This window comes from Canis lupus, chromosome 19 (genome assembly GCF_003254725.2).
Source record: "Canis lupus dingo isolate Sandy chromosome 19, ASM325472v2, whole genome shotgun sequence".
Taxonomy (NCBI): Eukaryota; Metazoa; Chordata; class Mammalia; order Carnivora; family Canidae; genus Canis; species Canis lupus.
In genome coordinates, this window is record NC_064261.1 from 36,923,683 (window position 1) to 36,935,712 (window position 12,030).

General features: G+C 37.5%; 1 protein-coding gene across 9 annotated transcripts in view; it reads right to left on the reverse strand.

The window, feature by feature from the left end:
- The window catches only part of NCKAP5 (NCK associated protein 5), a 960,379-nt gene that overhangs the window by 418,494 nt on the left and 529,855 nt on the right, over positions 1-12,030 (reverse strand). The window lies entirely within an intron of this gene.

Consider the following 12,030-nt stretch of genomic DNA (forward strand, 5'->3'; position numbering starts at 1 on the left):
TATTATGAACAGCTATACACCAATAAATTAGGCAATCTAGAAGAAATGGACGCATTCCTGGAAAGCCACAAACTACCAAAACTGGAACAGGAAAAAATAGAAAACCTGAACAGGCCAATAACCAGGGAGGAAATTGAAGCAGTCATCAAAAACCTCCCAAGACACAAGAGTCCAGGGCCAGATGGCTTCCCAGGGGAATTCTATCAAACGTTTAAAGAGGAAACCATACCTATTCTCCTAAAGCTGTTTGGAAAGATAGAAAGAGATGGAGTACTTCCAAATTCGATCTATGAGGCCAGCATCACCTTAATTCCAAAACCAGACAAAGACCCCACCAAAAAGGAGAATTACAGACCAATATCCCTGATGAACATGGATGCAAAAATTCTCAACAAGATACTAGCCAATAGGATCCAACAGCACATTAAGAAAATTATTCACCACAACCAAGTAGGATTTATCACCGGGACACAAGGCTGGTTCAACACTCGAAAAACAATCAATGTGATTCATCATATCAGCAAGCGAAAAACCAAGAACCATATGATCCTCTCATTAGATGCAGAGAAAGCATTTGACAAAATACAGCATCCATTTCTGATCAAAACTCTTCAGAGTGTAGGGATAGAGGGAACATTCCTCAACATCTTAAAAGCCATCTAAGAAAAGCCCACAGCAAATATCATTCTCAATGGGGAAGCACTGGGAGGCTTTCCCCTAAGATCAGGAACAAGACAGGGATGTCCACTCTCACCACTGCTATTCAACATAGTACTGGAAGTCCTAGCCTCAGCAATCAGACAACAAAAAGACATTAAAGGCATTCAAATTGGCAAAGAAGAAGTCAAACTCTCCCTCTTCGCCAATGACATGATACTCTACATAGAAAACCCAAAAGTCTCCACCCCAAGATTGCTAGAACTCATACAGCAATTCGGTAGGGTGGCAGGATACAAAATCAATGCCCAGAAATCAGTGGCATTTCTATACACTAACAATGAGACTGAAGAAAGAAATCCCATTTACAATTGCACTCAAAAGCATACGATACCTAGGAATAAACCTCACCAAAGATGTAAAGGATCTATACCCTAAAAACTATAGAACACTTCTGAAAGAAATTGAGGAAGACACAAAGAGATGGAAAAATATTCCATGCTCATGGATGGGCAGAATTAACATTGTGAAAATATCAATGTTACCCAGGGCAATATACACGTTTAATGCAATCCCTATCAAAATACCATGGACTTTCTTCAGAGAGTTAGAACAAATTATTTTAAGATTTGTGTGGAATCAGAAAAGACCCCGAATAGCCAGGGGAATTTTAAAAAAGAAAACAATAGCTGGGGGCATCACAATGCCAGATTTCAGGTTGTACTACAAAGCTGAGGTCATCAAGACAGTGTGGTACTGGCACAAAAACAGACACATAGATCAATGGAACAGAATAGAGAACCCAGAAGTGGACCCTGAACTTTATGGTCAACTAATATTCGATAAAGGAGGAAAGACTATCCACTGGAAGAAAGACAGTCTCTTCAACAAATGGTGCTGGGAAAATTGGACATCCACATGCAGAAGAATGAAACTAGACCACTCTCTTTCACCATACACAAAGATAAACTCAAAATGGATGAAAGATCTAAATGTGAGACAAGATTCCATCAAAATCCTAGAGAAGAACACAGGCAACACCCTTTTTGAACTCGGCCACAGTAACTTCTTGCAAGATACATCCACAAAGGCAAAAGAAACAAAAGCAAAAATGCACTATTGGGACTTCATCAAGATAAGAAGCTTTTGGGGGATCCCTGGGTGGCGCAGCGGTTTGGCGCCTGCCTTTGGCCCAGGGCGCGATCCTGGAGACCCGGGATCGTATCCCACGTCGGGCTCCCGGTGCATGGAGCCTGCTTCTCCCTCTGCCTCTCTCTCTCTCTCTGTGACTATCATAAATAAATAAAAATTTATTTAAAAAAAAAAGATAAGAAGCTTTTGCACAGCAAAGGATACAGTCAACAAAACTAAAAGACAACCTACAGAATGGGAGAAGATATTTGCAAATGACCTATCAGATAAAGGGCTAGTTTCCAAGATCTATAAAGAACTTATTAAACTCAACACCAAAGAAACAAACAATCCAATCATGAAATGGGCAAAAGACATGAACAGAAATCTCACAGAGGAAGATATAGACATGGCCAACATGCACATGAGAAAATGCTCTGCATCACTTGCCATCAGGGAAATACAAATCAAAACCACAATGAGATACCACCTCACACCAGTGAGAATGGGGAACATTAACAAGGCAGGAAACCACAAAAGTTGGAGAGGATGCGGAGAAAAGGGAACCCTCTTGCACTGTTGGTGGGAATGTGAACTGGTGCAGCCACTCTGGAAAACTGTGTGGAGGTTCCTCAAAGAGTTAAACATAGACCTGCCCTACGACCCAGCAATTGCACTGTTGGGGATTTACCCCAAAGATACAGACGCAGTGAAATCCCGGGACACCTGCACCCCGATGTTTATAGCAGCAATGGCCACAATAGCCAAACTGTGGAAGGAGCCTCGGTGTCCATCGACAGATGAATGGATAAAGAAGATGTGGTTTATGTATACAATGGAATATTACTCAGCTATTAGAAATGACAAATACCCACCATTTGCTTCAACGTGGATGGAACTGGAGGGTATTATGCTGAGTGAAGTAAGTCAATCAGAGAAGGACAAACATTATATGTTTTCATCCATTTGGGGAATATAAATAATAGTGAAAGGGAATATAAGGGAAGGGAGAAGGAATGTGTGGGAAATATCAGAAAGGGAGACAGAACGTAAAGACTGCTAACTCTGGGAAACGAACTAGGGGTGGTAGAAGGGGAGAAGGGCGGGGGGTGGGTGTGAATGGGTGACGGGCACTGGGGGTTATTCTGTATGTTGGTAAATTGAACACCAATAAAAAATAAATTAAAAAAAAACAAATGAATTAAGAGAGTATTTGAAAGGACACTGAAACAGAATTCTGGTTGGGATACAGAAGTACAAATTCTCCATACAAAAAAAATAAATAAAGGAAGGAAGACCAAGTGTAATACGACATATAGAAAGAGTCTAATACTTTGGAAGGACAATACAGTACTTACTTGTGTTATGGCCTTAGCTCTCTGAGCCTCAGTTTACTTGTCTGTAAATAGGCATGATGCTATTTATTTCACTGGTTAACTTAAGGATTAAGTAAATACACCTATATATAGGTACATATACTCAAAGAATATCTGTTACAGTGCCTGATAATACGCAGTAAAAAACATTCAGTATCTGCTGAAGGAATAGATGAATAGTATGATTAGTAGTCTTACTTTTGAGGCAAATTTTCAGTTGTAACCACCAGCAACAATAATGGGAATGCCATTTTCAGTAAGACATAAAACTATTAGAACCCCTTCCAAGCCTTTGTGCAGACAGATGAGTAGCAGCCATTTAGTTTAATATGAAATTATTGTTAGAACTACCCTATAATTTGCCTCCTACAAATGTCCAGATGCCCCTACATTGGGCCCAAGATCACCATGGTGGAACTGACTGTCTCATAGCAGATTGTTTTGTTTCTATTAGAGCTGACCCAAAGCCAGATGTTTGCATGGAGTCTACTGCTGGCCTTACACTTTCACCAATTTTTAGTATGAAACTTGTCCCCAAATGATAGGCCAGAGGGCAATCAAAGCAGTTATCCTTGCTGAATTCTGTTTCCAGCTGTTCCACAAGATTATACTTCCTTCTTCGGGGAAAGTTTTCTGCCAACTTATCAGAACAGTGTCTTTCTGGCTAAGCACCATAGCATTTGTGTTGTAGACTTCAGGCAGTAGGCCAGTGCCCTTGCCTTGGATGCTGTTCAAATAAGAATCATCTCTTCTTTGAAGGATGGTTTGAAAATTGTTTTTTTTTTTTCTCCTTGAATATGTTTTGAGCTGGTGCTAATTCTACAAAGTGGACAGACAGCTAAAGCCTTTGAAGTTGCTAAATATACTTTGAGAGCAAAACATAATTTTTATAGGATGACTAAGGTTCAGTTTGTATTTCACCTAAGCTGCTGTCAATATTTGCAAAGCCAAATGTAAAAAGCAATAAAATATATCCAACCATGTGAGCAAAACTGAAGGTCTTGTAGTAGGAGTTGTAGAATTTTTAAAATATTTTTCTGCCATAGAATCTTTTTTGTATATTTTTTATTGGAGTTCAATTTGCCAACATATAATACCCAGTGCTCATCCCATCAAGTGCCCCCCTCAGTACCCATCACCCAGTCACCCCATCCCCTGGAGTTGTAGAATTTAACATAATAGAGTCCTATCCTAGACATGAGATGTAAAACTCTGGGCCTTGAGTTCTAGAAAGCTCCACTCTGATGCTGCTGTAGCCCCTGTTTTCTACCAGGTTAGGATTCCTTAGAGTCAAGAGGATATGCTCATACAAAGTCTGTGTCTCCCCTCTGTTTCATCATGCTCTGGGTACTAATGAACCAGGGAATTTCCTTCTGAATGTCCCTGAGCTGCTTTCAGGACCATTAGAGGCCTCTGTGTGCACCTGCATCCCAAGAAATGGCAGCAGGCAAGGAGTGAGGACAGGGAAGAAAGCTAAAAGCTGGAGTGTACACAGGGTGCACTAAATCCCCTGGTGGTATGGGAAGAATGGGAAGATGGGTGCTTGGGGTGGGGAGAGAAAGAGAAATGACCAAAGGATTAGGCTACAGGCTGGGAATTAGAAACTGGCTGTCTGGTACCACCATGAGTCAGGACAAAACATCAAAGTATCAGAGAATTTCAAAATTTGATCTTCCAGGACCTGATAAAGGTATATTCATCAAGTAAGGAAGTAGAAAATATTTCATTTGGCAGTTTGCTAGCTTGCTTTAAAACTTTCGCATAAAAAAATAAAATAAAATAAAACTTTTGCATATTTGGACATATGGAATGTGGCCACCACTTGTACACTTGTCCTAGGTCCTATTTTTGTGAAAGGTCTATTGAAATTAGCTTTAAAAATTACAGGAATGTTACTGAGAGAATAATTGGATTAAGTTCTGTTAATTTCTTTAGCAAAACTAAGATTACAGCTAATAATCCACAATAAGAAATAATATGTTTTTGAGATTCTTTTTATAAAGATTCTATTATTATTTATTATTTATTTATTTATTTGAGAGAGAGAGAGAGAGAGAGAGAGCAGTAGGCAGAGGAGCAGAAGGGGAGGGACAAGCAGACTCTGTGTTGAGCAAGGAGCTCAATGCAAGGCTCAATCTCACAACCCCAAGATCATGACCTGGACTGAAATGAAGAGTTGAACAATTAACTGAGCCACCCAGCACCCTTCTTTTGTTTTTAATGAAAAATTAAAAACTTTTACAAAAGTAGAAGTTAGAGTATAGGAGACTTTCATATGCCCAGTATACTGGTTAATTATAACTAAACCAAGGTCAATGAGGCTTCATCTTTTCTCCTGATCCTCCCTCACAATTATTGAAAGCAAAGCACATGCTTATGTTACTTCAGTTTTTATATTTAAAATGTGAAGTATTCTTTTAAAAATGCACCCATATATCTCTACACCTAAAAACATAAACTATATCAAATGTTCAGAAAGTATACAAATCTTTCAACCAATCTCAGATTTCCCAGTATTTCCTTTGTTTTCTTTTTACTATTTCTTTAAATCATGATCCAAATAAAATCCCTGTGATGTCTCTTAATCTATGCTTTCCTCACATCTTTTTTTTTTTTTGCAGTTTGTTGACAGAAAAAAAAAAAAAAAAAAAGGTTGTTTTTCCTGCAAAATTTCCCATAGTTTGGATTTTGCCCAACCTATTCTCATGATGTCTTCCAAAACTGGTTATTAGATTTACAGGTTGATTAGAATCAAGGTCAATTTTTGGCAGATGTTTTCATAGATTGTGTTGGGTATCTCTATCAGACACATAATAGAAACTATCTGAGATGTTAGCAGCCAATGATGATTGCTGCCTAGATCCATTATTTCATGCAGAGTTGCAAAATAAATTCTAATCATATCATTATTTTTTTATTAGCTGAAATATCCTATTTAAAGAAACTTCCCCTTGCCCCCCCAACTCAAAACTGATTTAGTTACAGTTCTTAGAAGAGAGACAGCATAAATGCTTAATCCTTTTCTGTTATTTATCAATTTTGAAAATAATGAGTTGGTTCCTTAGAATCCTCCAAAAGTTGTGTTGGGGTTGTTTTATATCATGATTGTGAAAGCATTTCAACATACCTGATCCATTTCAATACACTGCAGTCATTATTGATGCACAAATGGAGACAATTTTGACTGATGGAAGCCTTTTCAAATTGGATCATGGGTCCTTTTAACAATTGTCTCGGGATAACAACATCAACACTATATACAAAATATGGTTATGAAAAATAATTTTTTCTTTTTTTTCCATATAACTGAATTTATTTTTTTCCATTTTTATTTTTATTTGACAAATAACATCGTATTAGTTTTAGGTGTACAACATACTGTGTTTTTTTGTTTTTGGTTGTGTTTGTGTGTCATTAATACATGTTATTATGATAATATAAACTTCTATGTCTGGAAGTCACTTAGAATGATTTTGTATATGTGTGTGTGGTTTTGTGGCCAACTAAATTTGCAGTTAGATGTATTTGTTTTGTTGTGCTTTCATTTTTTAGGAAATTTTAAATTAGATGTTCTATTATAATTATATTAAATATTCATATATTTCTAAAGTAAAATTCTTAAAGTTTATTCAGAGTAATCTAGCTTCTATTCTTGTTCCATTTTCTGTTCTATCTGTAGCTAACTATTTTTTTTTTAAATTTTTATTTATTTACTTATGATAGTCACAGAGAGAGAGAGAGAGGCAGAGACACAGGCAGAGGGAGAAGCAGGCTCCATGCATCGGGAGCCTGATATGGGATTCGATCCCGGGTCTCCAGGATCATGCCCTGGGCCAAAGGCAGGCGCCAAACCGCTGCACCACCCAGGGATCCCTATTTTTAATGTTTTACTTCGTCCTTCTAAATACATCTCTTTCCATGTATTTTACACATGCATATCCACACATGTACACAAATCCCACTCACTTCCTTCTTGGATAAATTATAGCATAACGAACACCTACTTTTCTCTACCTCATACATTTTTCTCTTCCTTCTAACTTGATAATTACATTTATATGAAAATAGAAAAATATGGATTGAATATGGAAAATGAAGAGGAAATCTAGATGAGTATTTTGGAGAAGTGATACAGTGGAAAGGATGGTGAACTCCATAAATCATCCTATTTTCATCCACCATTCATATCAAATTTAACTAAAGATCAGTTTTTCAAATTGTTAAAGGTTCAAGCAATTAAATCAAGCAATTCTGGGAAAGGACACACTGATATATGAATTTAATTATTATAAAGTTTTATAAGTTTCAGTGAGTGGACTTGAAAACATTATGCCTAAAACAACATTTTGTGTCTTATACTAAATGACAGAGAAGCTTGTTAGTCATTTAGAACATATCCCAAGCAATAAATAAACAGACAAAAGATTTTCAACGACATTGGAAAAAAATTTCAGAAAGTAGTACATATTCAAAACACTGACTGTATTTACTTACTTTCTACAAACACAAAGACTGAAGTCAATACTGACTCTGAGAATTCTAACATTTATTAATTTTTGTAGTATACAATAGGAAGAGAATATATGTCAAGGGACAAACAAAACTGAATTGAATCCTGGTTCAGCTGTTCAGTGGCTGTGTGACCTTTCGCAAATCATTTAACTTCATTGGGCTTTATTTCTCTTATCTATAAAATATGGATGCTAATGCTTCCTCATGGAATTGTAAGCGATGAGATTATATGTTTTAGGGATCCCTGGGTGGCGCAGCGGTTTGGCGCCTGCCTTTGGCCCAGGGCGCGATCCTGGAGACCCGGGATCGAATCCCACGTCGGGCTCCCGGTGCATGGAGCCTGCTTCTCCTTCTGCCTATGTCTCTGCCTCTCTCTCTCTCTCTCTGTGACTATCATAAATAAATAAAAATTAAAAAAAAAAAGATTATATGTTTTAAGCACCCCAAAAACCCCCAAGGGTACAAGGTCAATACCCAGTAAACATTAGCTCATTTTCTCTTTTGTGGATAACAAACAGATTAATGGCTAACAGCCAGGCTACCGAAGTTCAAATCACAGCTATTATATATTCAAGCTGTATGGCAATGGGCAAATTATTTAACCCACATAGGCCTCAATTTTGTCATCTGTAAAAGAGAGATCATAGAATCATCTTCCATGGAGGGTGGCTTTAAGAATTAAATTCCATGTAGTATTATACTTTCTCCGTGAGAAAGGGACATTTTTCCATTTTGTTTCACTGCTATATCCCCAGTACCAAGAATAGTACCTAATACCTGGTAAGTTCTTTTTATTTATTTATTTTAAAGATTTTATTTATTTACTTATGAGAGACCCACAGAGAGAGAGGCAGAGACATAGGGAGAGGGAGAAGCAGCCTCCCAAGAGGGAGCTTGATGTGGGACTGGATCCCGGGACCCCAGGATCATGACCTGAGCCAAAGGCAGATGCTCAACCACTGAGCCACCCAGATGCCCCCGGTAAGTTCTCTTTAAATGTTAACAAAAGAATAAATGAGTTCAGCATATGTATCTCATATATCTTATGTTTAAAGGGTCCTCATAGATATTTCAAGTGGGCAGCTTTGTTGCATTTCACATCTAACAGTTCTCTCCTTGTGCATTTAGACTTTATCCTTCTCCTCCCCAGATTTTATTAAATGATGGATGTTCTCACTGTCATTGCAACCCCCAAGGTCCTGGCCTTTCCTGAACTGGGCTTTACATGCATTGAGGCGGTAACTACAGCCTTACTACTCTACTACTCAATTCTTTACTCAAGAGACGCTGCTTAGAAAGTCTGGGTCTTCAGAATCTTGAAGCCACTCAAATCTATTACAAAGACCTGTAGGGTATTTCCTGATAACATAGTGTGTGCTTTGGTGATTGTTTCTGAAAAGGCAATAGACTTGTAAGCGTTATGTGTGTCGTGCATATTGGAAGTATACTAAATATATTACTACTTCACCGGGGACTCTCTTGACAATAATGTGAATTGCTGAGGGAATAGAAATCAATTCTTGGAGTGTTTTCTGACATCAAAGGTGACCGCTGGGCTTCAGGAAAAAGGTTCAAAGTAAGATTGACTTGTGTGATTGAGATATTCAGAAGATCAACTTGCAAAGGTAGGCCTGCCATTCTCTCACTACCCAAGATGCAAGGGGATGATGAAGGCCTAAATTCAAACAGCTGGTGCAGATAAGGGCCTTAACGTGACTGTTAGCAGCTTCTGAAACCCATCACGAATACTCATACCTTTAGACCGATCTTTGTGCTCTATTCTCTTAACCTAAAATGCCCTTCCTTCAGTTCTGTATTAAATCCTCCTCACCTACACATGCTTCAGTAGTCATCTCAAATAAATCCCTTTCTGGCTCGCAGTTTTTCTTAGGTCATTTTTTTTTTCTCCCTTTCTTGCAGCAAAGATTTGATTTCTTCTAACAGTTTTTTTTTTTTTTTTTTTCCCCCAAGTGCAACTCTTTCTTTACCATAATCACCTTAGGGACAGGAGGAATGACTTACTTATTTTGTGTCCCTCCACCTTACTGTCAAACTAATTTTGCCATTTTTAAAAAATTGTCATACTTTGGTCTTAGTGGTTCCTAAAAACTTACTCATTATGCAACAATGCTATCTGAGTGGAAAATTTTAAAACTGAATAAAAATAAAACGATTTAGGAATCTGAGAATTATTTAGGTAAATAGGATATATAAGAATAGCCAAAAGTTATCCACAGCAGAGTTTCAATAAGTGGTACCTTGGGGCAGCAACATGGCCACTCGGAAATATTTATTATTTCAACATTTACTGAGTACCTACTATATATCAGGCAAGAGCACTAAAAAGTTTAATGTCTACTGGGGGAATATATCATATTGAGGTCCAAAACCACCAGCAAGAAAAACATATACTATGTATTTATAGTCTGAATAATAATTAAGGGAGGAAAGTGGAATGTTTTTAAAAACATCAGCAAGAATGTGAATCTGGAACTGGGTTTTATTAGCTAAATACATACTGTCCAAGTCCATAGCAAAGGGAAAATCTGGGTCATCTCAGCTAAATTCAATGACTACACAGTTCAAGTAATAAATATAATTGTATTTCTGTAGTAGTCTAGATGTCTGGAAGTACCAATTTAATCACGAGTCCAGCTGGTTTGATAATACAGCGCAAAAATATACTAAGAAAGTAGAGACCATAAAAGGGCATGGCACTAAAGAGAGACAACTACTGAAACTTCCTTTTGAATTCTGAAATGGGAAAAGAGAGGCCACCAATTTCTCCTTTAAATGTAATATAATTTCACTTATCACTTTGGCCCAAATTTCTTGAGTGCAATCTCAGCCAAGTGATGATCAGTTTTAAGAAACACTGTCGATGTCAGAATGTCTAAACTTATGATCAAGGCTGAAATCTGATCAAATACAATTGCTTCTAATATCATTTGAATTTTCACTTTTTATCACTGATCATAAACTACAAAACGAATTCATGAGAGAACAGACAGGATTTGACCAGACACCAGAAGTCCTGGGGTCCAGATTGGGATCCACCAGTCCATGTGACCATGAACAAGTGGCTTTGTTTTTTTGTAAGGTTCAATAGTGATATTTATTAAAATTATGATATCACAATATACTTCGTTTGCCATGCCAAAGGTTAGAGTGAAAACTGAATGACATAATGTAAGGAACAGTTTGGGAAACATCATAAAATAAAATAAGTAGGGAACCCTGGGTGGCTCAGTGGTTTAGCACCTGCCTTTGGCCCAGAGCGTGATACTGGAGACCTGAGATTGAGTCCCACATCGGGCTCCCTGCACAGAGCCTGCTTCTCTCAGTGTCTGTGTCTCTGTCTCTGTCTCTCTCTCTGAATAAATAAATAAAATCTTTTAAAAATAAATAAATGAAGTATAAAACATCATTTCTGTGACCATGATGTTAATAATAATAAAAATGCTTATTATGAAATATAACAACTTGAAATGTTATAGAGACTAAACATGGCAAAAGAAACTCATCTTTGAGTTCCGTGAAAACATATCCTGTCAATTGCAGCTAACTCCAAATGACAGGTGAAAACCTTTGGTCAGCAGAAATGTGCAAAGAATTCTAAAATACAATTTAATGAAAATCACAACACATTTCTTTTGTCAGGAGCCCATAGCTTGGGCACAGCTAATTCCCTGCTTTATTCTTGGGAACATTCCTAAAAGCTCAAGGCTGTTCGTTAACAGCAGATGTAGACATTTATAAATAAGAATCATCTTAACTGAATACTTTTTCACAATTACACAAAGGATCCTAAAGAACAGGTCCAAATATTTACGACTAGCATTCAGAGAACACACTCTGTGGGGATACCATTCATTACAGGCACTGCCTATGGACCAAAAAGGTAATCAGAAAATTATCCTCACTCCTCAGACTTCTGCATTGCATTTGTCCCATATGCTACCATAGAAGCATTCAAAGAAATGTTATCTCAGGGTCATAAAACACTCTCTGAAAGTAAACTTTACCCTATGGGAAGTAAACTTTTAATGCACCAAATTCCATTTAGTGCCCTGCAGTCAGGAATTCTGCAAAGAATATTCTGAAAAAGGCAACTCATATTTTATAGGTGAGTACTCTATCATAGAAGCCCAGGAATGGGAAATTGGGTGTTCATCCTCCCAGGCCATCATGGTTTTTAACTCTAAGAATGATGACTATTATCAAAATTTTAAAAGATTCACAGGAACGGCCATTCTACAACCTCTCTTGGAAGCAAATTTCTATCATAAACACACTATCTTTAAAATTCTTCCATGTTTAACCTAAGTCTTTCATAGTACAACGCTGGCTGCAC